A 10879-nucleotide genomic window follows, 5' to 3' on the forward strand; every position below is an offset into this window, starting at 1 on the left:
CCAGCTCTGAAGGCAGCGTTGCTACCAGCAGCAGTGCAAAAGTAAGAGTGGCATGGTATGGTGTGTTGCCAATACACAGACATTATCTGACAAAATTATATTAAAAAACGTTAGTTCTGCCAAGCCTACATATCAAACAGTATATTCATCACGTGATGATATAAAGTACATATCCATACCCTGGTGAATGAGAGGGAGGAGGATACATTCCCTGGGGCTTGGTAGCAAGTGATCAGTGAGAACCAAATATCAGAACTGGAGGAGGGCCGGGGTGGTAGTCCCTTTGCTTTCCCTTTCACACTCAGTGACTTGCCATGACTCACACCGAACAGGGCAGGCACAGTGAGAGATTTTCCTCCTTGGGCTTGGAAAGGGAAAATTCAAATGTTTGCAACGGGGTTTAACCAGGGCAAAAGGGGTGTGGGAATTGACACACACGTCTCTGTCTTTCAAAAGTCAACAGCCAACCCCGACTCGGCAAGGTTTCCATCACCCTTCGGATTGCAAAGCCTGGCTGTGGACGAGCAGGGTGAACACTAAGCTCTGCTAGCACGCAGAGGGAGAGCCAGGGAGCGAGCAAGAGGCGGAGGACAACACTAGGACAGCCAAGGGAGGGAGGCTGGGGATGGGGAGGCAGCGGAAGGGGTCATTTCCCGGGTGACTGACACCGGCCAGCGGGACTCACCTCCTGCAGTGCAGGGGAATGGAGGAGGCGGTGGCGGGAGGTGGTGGCAGCACCTGTCCCAGTTGGTGATGGCTAGAGGCGGCAGTGGCTGAGCAGGGCAGTGGGCTCATGAACCCAGAGGTGGCTGGGCCCTTGTGTAATGGGCAGGGGCATTCTGGGCCAGCCGCTCTACGCTCCCTGCAGAGAGGGGTGGGGTCAGGGTCAGTGCCTGGCAGGCAGCAGGGGCTAGCTGGGCCCCTGTCCTGCTTTCTGGCTAGAGCTGCTGTTCTGCCACAGGTCTCAGGGCGTATTGCGCCCCCCTCTTCCCTGCGCCCTACAGCAGTTTCCATGCCTGGGCTTAGGCTGCACTGGGGAAAGAGCTGGTACAGATTACTTCACCCTGGCACAAGGATGAAGCATGCACATGTTTGTGCCCCTGCTCCTGGGGCAATGTGGCCTTTCCCTCAGCTGGGGTTGTAGGGCCCTCTGTAATTTGTTCACCTTTATGTATAGTGCAGTCTAAACCCTGGGCCCAGTCCTGCACTCTGGCATATACGCCCTGAAATCAATGGGTGACTAGCCTGGGTCAGGCACGCCGGTGCAGGCTCAGTGGCCCCAGTACTACATAACACTTGGGCATGTGGTTCATTTTAAGCACATGCACAGTTCTGCTAAATTTAAGCATGTGCTTTGCTGCCTCAGGGCCATTAGGTCTAGTTTTGAAATGACTAAGGAAAGCCTTTCCTCTGGCAGCCGCTTTGGGGATATGTCTGCAACTGCCCACCAGTAAGGTCACAAATGAAGTCAGCTGGGTCACCATGCCGTGCTAACTCAGGGTTAACCAGGCATTGGAGAATTCCCCTAGTGCAGGTGGGTCCTTGGGGGTGGTAGCGTTGCCATATCATAGAATCATAGAATATCAGGGTTGGAAGGGACCTCAGGAGGTCATCTAGCCCAACCCCTGCTCAAAGCAGGATCAATCACCAGACAGATTTTTACCACAGTTCCCTAAATGGCCCCTTCAAGGATTGAACTCACAACCCTGGGTTTAGCAGGCCAATGCGCAAAACACTGCAGTTTGGGAGGGGAAAGGCTCCCCCCTACCTCTCCGCGCCACACACACAAACTACACGCATGTTAAAAAGTAAAGGGGGTGGCCATTGAGGTTCCAGCACCATTGCCTTTAGGCCATGTTTGCCCTCCTCCTGGGCGTGTGCCAAGCCCGCCTTGGCTGGCTGAGAGAACTGGGGCCTTTATTTTTAGTAAAAAATCTTTGTTCATCTTTTGGACACATGTAAATAGGTTTTTCACTTTTAAGCAACGCTGTTCCAGTTCAAACTCAGCTGAACTACTTGCCTGCTAATACCAAACTCACCTTCCAGTGTAAAGTGGAGGCCTTCCAACACCCCTAGCTCCTGGTGCCTGTCCTGGCATTTGGGAGCCTGGAAAGAGCCTTTTTAAAAAGTTGAAGTATAAAAAGGACCGGGGACTCTGGAGCACGAAAGGACATTGGCCGCTAATAACAGGCGGCTCGGATGAAAACAAAGCCGCCGAAGGCAAGTGGAGAAAGAAGGAACGAGTGCCGAAACAAAGCCAGAGCCAGAAAGACTAGCTGGAAATGTACAGGGAAAAACTTGAAAGCGTTTGATGAAAGCAAAAGGCAGTACAAGATCTTGTCAGCGGGTCTAATGATGTAAAGCAAAGAGACCAGGAATAAATCATCTACTAAGCACATGACAGTGAAAAATTAAAGCCTCTGCTGGGAGAGGAGTCAAAGAAGAAAGAAAATAAACCCCAGATACAATGGAGAACGGCAGGGTGCCAAAGCTGAAGCCGAGCTGGGAAGAACAGCCTGGCCCTGAGCATAATTGGAATCCAGAGAAAGAGGGGGGAAAGGACAAACTGAAGCCTGGAAAAAAACACCCCAACGGACTGTATAAGCCTGAGTCGAGAGAAACCACAGACAACTAAGGCACTAGAGGCGCTCTGAGAAGTGTGGACGTAGTTGAACTTTTGAACTGAAAGTAGCTGGGTCTCCATCCTTGGAGGATGGGAGAGAGGAGAGAGAGAGACGTGCCACGCTTAAGAAGCCTACATTCGCCAAGGAAAAATGGAGATTTTATGAGAGTGTAATTCTGAGCCAGGACTACTGCTGCTGAGCCAAGCAAGCCACCTACCCTAACCCTTCAAACTGTGCACAAAGCTAGTGACTATTTGTATGACCATTGTCCCATCCTCCAGACCTCCCCTCTTGGTTGATTTCACTATTTGTCTTACACTCTGACTGTAAGCTCTTCGGGCAGGGACTGTCTTTTGTCTGCCCTGTGCCTAGCAGAATAGTTGGGACTGCTGGATGCTACAGGATAATTCTTACTCTTCATTGGAGACATGCCCATGCTAGGGATCTTTGGAAGGTGTCTACAGTCTACTCCTCTATCCAGGTGGATTCCACTGAAACTCTCTGTGTCTTCAAGGCATTACTTAGCTGCTGCTCCCTATGAGGAACCTCCAGGCAAGGCAAGTGGTAAAGCTAAGGGATGGGGCACACCCCTGCTTCTAAAGCCAGTGGCACGGTAGCTCAGGTAAGACAGGTAGCACCCCAAAACCTTTAGCATGATAATTCCCCAGCAAGATCATGCTAGGCTTGATGCTGCATAATCCCCAGCATGGAGTTTCTCTAGGCCCTGGTTTGGTTTCTGTGGTGCTCCTTTGCGTGCTCACAGGGTTGTCACTGCCGTGCTCCTGCTCACTGCCAGACTCTCCGGCTGTGCCTACACACCAAAGTTTGGCTGCCTGAAGTTATGTCAGCTTACAGCCACTGACCTTTGTATGTCGCTGGAGTGCATGCAGGCTTGGCTGTTGTGTCAGTACTGCACGCCCTCAGCACAAGTGGGTGTGTCAACAGAAGATGCGGTGCATAAAGGGTACATATCCCAGTGCCTGGGCTGCCTCGAAGGCAATACCTTCTGGGACATTTTTGAAGTGCTTTGTAGGCTATCAGCAATTTGCCCAGGGCTTTCTGGGAACTAGGGGTCAAGTGCCCACAGTTTCACTTTCTCATCCCATAATGTTTATTCCAGCCCATAATTTTCATGCCTTTTTTAAAATTTCCACCGTTCTTTGCATCGTTTTTAAGTCTCTGCAATCTCTCCAACAGGAACATGCACCCTGCACAGTGCAATTCTCATGTCAGTCGCTAATACAGGATGTAGGATTCTCCTATGTTAGTGGAACGTCACCAACTACCACTACTACTGGTGGTGCGGTGACGAAGACGAGCTACCCAAGGAGGAGGAATGGCTGATGTAGATGGTGAATGCAAATCTTAGGTGGAGCAATGTCACACTGTGGATAGGCACTTATGGGCCCGAAAAAATGAGCACTGAGTTTGTATGACCATTGCCCCATCCTCCAGACCTCCCCTCTTGGTTGATTTCACTATTTGTCTTACACTCTGACTGTAAGCTCTTCGGGCAGGGACTGTCTTTTGTCTGCATTGTGTGAAGAGCCATAGCTGCAGAAGTTTCGGATGCGAAAGACCATATTGCTGGTTCTGTGTATTGAGCTCCCTCCAGCCTGGGGCACCAGAATAAAAGCTGCATCAACACTGGAAAAGCAAATGGCGCTTGTGCTATGGAAGCTTGCACCACAGGATTGCCATGTGGCACGTTTGGAGTTGGAAAATCCACAGTGGGGGGCTGTTGTCATCCAAGTGTGCAAGGCCGTTGAGTGTCTCCTGCGGCACAGGACTGCGACTCTTGGCAATATGCAGGAAACAGGAGATGGCTTTGAAGCAATGGGGGTCCTGCACTCTGGTGGGGGATAGCCCTATTCTGGCACCACCAGACCTTGCTAGAGAGCATGTAAACCAAAAGGGGGATTTTCCCATGGTTATGCAAGTGCTAGTGGCTCACCATGGATGCTTCACTGCTGTTAATGTGGCCTGGTCAGGGAAAGTGCATGATTCTTGCATCTTTAAAACACAGGACTTTTCCCAAAGTTGCAAGTAGGGCCTGTCTTCCCTGACTAGCATATTACTACTGGTGATGCTGTAACGCCCCTTGCTCCCACCTCTTGCTCCCACGGCTCATGAACCTGTATGCTGGCCACTTCAACAGAACCAAAGAACGATTCAACTACCGGCTGAGCAGATGCAGGATGACAGTTGAATGTGCACTTGATAGACTTTGAACTCTCTGGCAATGTCTCATGACTAGCTTGGATCTCAGTGAGACAAACATTCCTAGCATTACTGCGGCGTGTTGTGTTTTATGTAATATTTGGGAAGCAAGGGGCCGGGGGAAGGGTGAGGTGGACCGGCTGCCTGCTGATTTTGAACAGCCAGACACAAGGCCAATTAGAAGAGCCAACTGTGAAGCTATCTGGCTGACAGAGGCCTCAAAAGATCATTTTAACAGTTGGCCACAGTAGTGTTGTGTGATGCTTTTGAGCACTTGTCTGATTCCGTGTATAAAGACATTAAATATGGAGTGACGGCTGTTATAAATCGTGTGTATGAGCGGGTGGGGCTTTGCAAACTAATAAATAAATATACTCTGGCTTTCAAAAACTAAAACTTTATTGTGTGCAAATGAACAAGCAACAAACCTGAAGGGCAAATAAACAAGCTGAAAATCGATACTTATCACAAAAACAAGTAAAAAGTACATAAGAAAACATCACTGACCATACGAAAGAGCTTCATTCATGGTGAAAACAAATAGTGCACTGGGCTTGCTGGCTGATCCTGTAGTTATCACAGGTCAATGTAGACGTAATCATAGTTCTCCTTGTTCCGCCGCTGCTGTGCAGTGGTAAGGGTTCAGGCCTTGCTGCCACCTGTTGTGCAGGGGGGTATGAGGAGCAGTGACCATAGAGTTTTCCATGGAATCAAAATGCTACTGTGTAAGGAGTCGTTGGGTATTTAGAATAATAGAATCATAGGAATGTAGGGCTGAAAATGTCATTGAGTAGTCATCAAGTCCAGCCCCCTGCACCGAGGCAGGACCAAGTAAACCATAGATGTTTGTCCAACCTAGTCTTACCTCCGTAATGTTTTGCAACAGTTGCGTTTCTTGCCTGAGCACAGCCATAATGTGCTGGTGCACTTACGGATGCCATCTCTTGGTCGCTATGCCCTCCTCCAGCATCTGCTCTCTCTGTTCCTGGTCCTGGCCATTCAGCCCCCGGGGTCATGGTCAGTTACTGCAGAGGACTGGATGAGCTCATAGAACATTTGCTCCCTGGTCCGCTTCTTTCTTGGCCTGATTTGGGTCTGGCCTTCAGCAGGCATGGAAGGGCCACCTCCCATCAGTTGAGGATGCTGATAAAAAGAGACAGATACAGCGTTAGATTTACAGGTATAACAGAAAAATGTCTCAACATTTCCTGACATTTTCCCCATAAAGCTCTTCAGTTAAAAAAAAAAATTCAAAGTGCCAGATTAGCTTTGGAGCAGCTCATGACAGCACTGCTCTACAGCCTGAGCCATGGTGAGTATGGCATAGCAAGGGTGGGGACTTGTTGCAAGGGAGGTTTAGATGCTGGATCGCCCTGCGTATGCATATAGGGAACGTGCACTGAATATTGCCAATATTTTCACAGGCAGCGGTGATTTTGGCTATCTCACTCCAGAGGGTGATAAAGGCCCAAAGAAAGCAGCTGCTACAGATGTGCCAAAGCCACCAGGGCCCATATGCTCTTGTTCTGTTTACTGTAATGATTCCAGTGGCCCAGATTGGAGAATGGCATGGAAATGTCTCCTACTGTGGGAGCAGAAACCAGGCCACCATTCCTAGGAACATTTGGGAAAGGGTTGAGAGTAGCTCCATGAAAGTTTCATCATGATTGTTCAAGGGGCTAAAAGGGACATCCCTGTTCATATAAATAAAGTACTGTACTCCTCCTGGGGAGACTTCCCTCCCACACTGCCTAGAACAACACACCACAAGTGACTGCTGCTTCTAGCTCAAGCTGAGCATAGGACAATGATCTGTATTGAACTGTGTAATTCAGACTAATCTACCCTACACTTTTTAAATTCATTTCCTACCATGTATAATTCATTGAAGTGGCAGCTATACTGTATTCATTTTAATTGTCTTTGTACTGCTGTTTTCAAAACTAAAGTGACAAATGAAAGGTCAATACCTTTGTTCTCTGAACGAGCAGATGGGCACCATTTTGAAACACGCGTGCAGGCAGCGGAAGGGGAAGGCACTGAAAAGGGAAACAAACATGCTGATAAGAACTAGTGCCTCAATACACCTACCTGAGCTCCCTACCGCTTCATCCCCAGGCTCAGCTGTACTCACCTGACAGGACCGGCTCAATTCTGGCAGAATTTTGAAGCGCTGCAGGGTCGTCACATTGCTTGTGCCCCCTACTATATCCCCTCCTCCTCGCTGTGCACTGGAGGGGTTTTCTCGCCCAGCCCTTGCCAAGTGTCTGTGGTCACATTCAGGCATAGGAGCTGGAAATGGGGGTGCTGCCCCACTCCCCTAGCTTGAAGTGGTTTCCATTATATATAGGGTTTATGGTTTGGTTCAATGGCTCTCAGCATCCCTGCATTCACGGTGTTGGTGGGGGTCCCCACCAAGTATGGCATGCAGTTCATGGTGAAGCGGCAGGTATTCAGGGTGGCCCCAGATTTGTCATTGCCCTCCCTTGTCTTCTGCTATGCCTCCCAACGTTCCCTGGCTTTCATCCAGCATTAAGGCTCATCTCTGTTGTGCCCCAGGCGTAGCACCCCCTGAGCAAGCTGCACAGTTATCTGTAGTCCTTTGGTTGCTCTGCAGCTGGGCTCATATAGCCTTGTCTTCCCACAGGCTGAGGGGATACAGGACTTCTGTCCTGTTTCAGGCAGGAACACGTCGAGGTGTAGCTCACTGTATGCATGGAGCCAAGGTGGGCACCCAGGAAAAGGCATTTCCAAAACAAGCTGGATATGAGTCAACAGTGTGCTCTTGTTGCCAAGAAGGCTAACGGCATTTTGAGCTGTATAAGTAGGGGCATTGCCAGCAGATCGAGGAACGTGATCATTCCCCTTTATTCGACATTGGTGAGGCCTCATCTGGAGTACTGTGTCCAGTTTGGACCCCACACTACAAGAAGGATGGGGAAAAATTGGAAAGAGTCCAGCGGAGGGCAACAAAAATGATTAGGGGTCTGGAGCACATGACTTATGAGGAGAGGCTGAGGGAACTGGGATTGTTTAGTCTCCAGAAGAGAAGAATGAGGGGGGATTTGATAGCAGCCTTCAACTACCTGAAGGGGGGTTCCAAAGAGGAGGGAGCTCAGCTTTTCTCAGTGGTGGCAGATGACAGAACAAGGAGCAATGGTCTCAAGTTGCAGTGGGGGAGGTCCAGGTTGGATATTAGGAAACACTACAGTCTCGCATGATATTCTTATCGATAAACTAGGCAAATACAATTTAGATGGGGCTACTATAAGGTGGGTGCATAACTGGCTGGATAACCGTACTCAGAGAGTTGTTATTAATGGTTCCCAATCTTGCTGGAAAGGCGTAACGAGTGGGGTACCGCAGGGGTCTGTTTTGGGACCGGCTCTGTTCAATATCTTAGAATCATAGAATCATAGAATATCAGGGTTGGAAGGGACCTCAAGAGGTCATCTAGTCCAACCCCCTGCTCAAAGCAGGACCAATTCCCAACTAAATCATCCCAGCCAGGGCTTTGTCAAGCCGGGCCTTAAAAACCTCCAAGGAAGGAGACTCCACCACCTCCCTAGGTAACGCATTCCAGTGTTTCACCACCCTCCTAGTGAAATAGTTTTTCCTGATATCCAACCTGGACCTCCCCCACTGCAACTTGAGACCATTGCTCCTTGTTCTGTCATCTGCCACCACTGAGAACAGCCGAGCTCCATCCTCTTTGGAACCCCCTTTCAGGTAGTTGAAGGCTGCTATCAAATCTGTCAGCTGGAGTTCCAACTCAAGGGGCTCATTCCCTTCAGTGCAATCAGTGTCATAGGAGCTTTGAGCAAGTCTCGAAGGAAGAAAGGGGCACGTGTCACAGTCAATGTCAGCAAGCACTGAGAGCCATGAGAAATGTACCTCGACATGAAGTCTCTGAGCTCTCCAGAGAATCCACCTTTAATGCATCAAATACTTCGAAGTCAGACTTCTTGACGTGAATCAGATTGTTAATGGTGCCCATTTGGCTGGTGATCTTCATCAACGACTTAGATATTGGCATAGAAAGTAGGCTTATTAAGTTTGCGGATGATACCAAACTGGGAGGGATTGCAACTGCTTTGGAGGACAGGGTCATAATTCAAAATTATCTGGACAAATTGGAGAAATGGTCTGAGTTAAACAGGATGAAGTTTAACAAAGACAAATGCAAAGTGCTCCACTTAGGAAGGAACAATCAGTTTCACACATACAGAATGGGAAGAGACTGTCTAGGAAGGAGTACGGCAGAAAGGGATCTAGGGGTTATAGTGAACCACAAGCTAAATATGAGTCAACAGTGTGATGCTGTTGCAAAAAAAGCAAACATGATCCTGGAATGTATTAACAGGTGTGTTGTGAGCAAGACACGAGAAGTCATTCTTCCACTCTACTCTGCTCTGGTTAGGCCTCAGCTGGAGTATTGCGTCCAGTTCTGGGCGCCGCATTTTAAAAAAGATGTGGAGAAATTGGAAAGGGTCCAGAGAAGAGCAACAAGAATGATTAAAAGTCTTGAGAACATGACCTATGAAGGAAGGCTGAAAGAATTGGGTTTGTTTAGTTTGGAAAAGAGAAGACTGAGAGGGGACATGATAGCAGTTTTCAGGTATCTAAAAGGGTTTCATAAGGAGGAGGGAGAAAACTTGTTCACCTTAGCCTCTAAGGATAGAACCAGAAGCAATGGGTTTAAACTGCAGCAAGGGAGGTCTAGGTTGGACATTAGGAAAAAGTTCCTAACTGTCAGGGTGGTTAAACACTGGAATAAATTGCCTAGGGAGGTTGTGGAATCTCCATCTCTGGAGATATTTAAGAGTAGGTTAGATAAATGTCTATCAGGGATGGTCTAGACAGTATTTGGTCCTGCCATGCGGGCAGGGGACTGGACTCGATGACCTCTCGAGGTCCCTTCCAGTCCTAGAATCTATGAATCTATGAATCTATGAAACTATTTCACTAGGAGGGTGGTGAAGCACTGGAATGCGTTACCTAGGGAGGTGGTGGAGCCTCCTTCCTTGGAGGTTTTTAAGGCCCAGCTTGACAAAGCCCTGGCTGGGATGATTTAGTTGGGAATTGGTCCTGCTTTGAGCAGGGGGTTGGACTAGATGACCTCTTGAGATCCCTTCCAACCCTGATATTCTATGATTTTAAAGCATTAGGAGTGGGACGGGTTCTGTTGACCGTGACCTGTGAGCAGTGGAGTTCAAAATTGTGACTGGAGTGGCCCCTGTTCAGGGCCAGGGCATTGTGGGACCGTTGCTGGAGGACTGTTACGGTTGACACGGGTAATGCAGTGTCAACACTGGCACTATTTGGATGGAAGCAGGTTGACTGTGGTTTTGTGTCGTTCGGAGAGGTGGTGTTATTGTGTCGCTGTAAGAGGGTTGCTGCATTGACGAGAGACAAATTTCGGTGTGGATGCATGCATAACTAAGTTGAAACATGTAAAGTTAGGTTGTCACAACTTTGTAGTGTAGCCCAGGCCTCACGTTGCCCAGCATTTAACAGGGCTGCTGCACTAAAGATTCTTAGTGAAACTGGTTTACTGTTGAAGCATCATGTTCACCTACCCACAACCACAAATCCCGACACCTCAAAGTGTACATGCACATCCCTAAGCTCTATGTACACACTGACCATCACAGTGCTCAAGTTTGGCAAGTGCCCTTGTGACCATTTGGAACAGAAATAGAGTCGATGGGATAAAAGACTGTCACAGGGCTAATAGCTCTTGATTCAGAAATACATGACTTGGTTTCTGCCTGCAACACATTTACTTTCCATAAATGCTTCAGCTTTGCTGATTAACAGGAGACTATTATCCCGAGACAGCATTCTTTGCCTTGGGCTTTACCTTGGAATTATGGACATGTTTTCATGTCTATAAGCATGTTAGACCTGGTAACAGATGTTCACACTTAGTCTACCGATTTAGCAATTGCACCTCAGAGATTCTGCCTGAAATCAGATACTGCACAGGTGCCCAGCTAAAAGGCTGACAATCTTTGAAAAGTTACCAGTATTTC

This window comes from Malaclemys terrapin, chromosome 10 (genome assembly GCF_027887155.1).
Source record: "Malaclemys terrapin pileata isolate rMalTer1 chromosome 10, rMalTer1.hap1, whole genome shotgun sequence".
Taxonomy (NCBI): domain Eukaryota; kingdom Metazoa; phylum Chordata; order Testudines; family Emydidae; genus Malaclemys; species Malaclemys terrapin.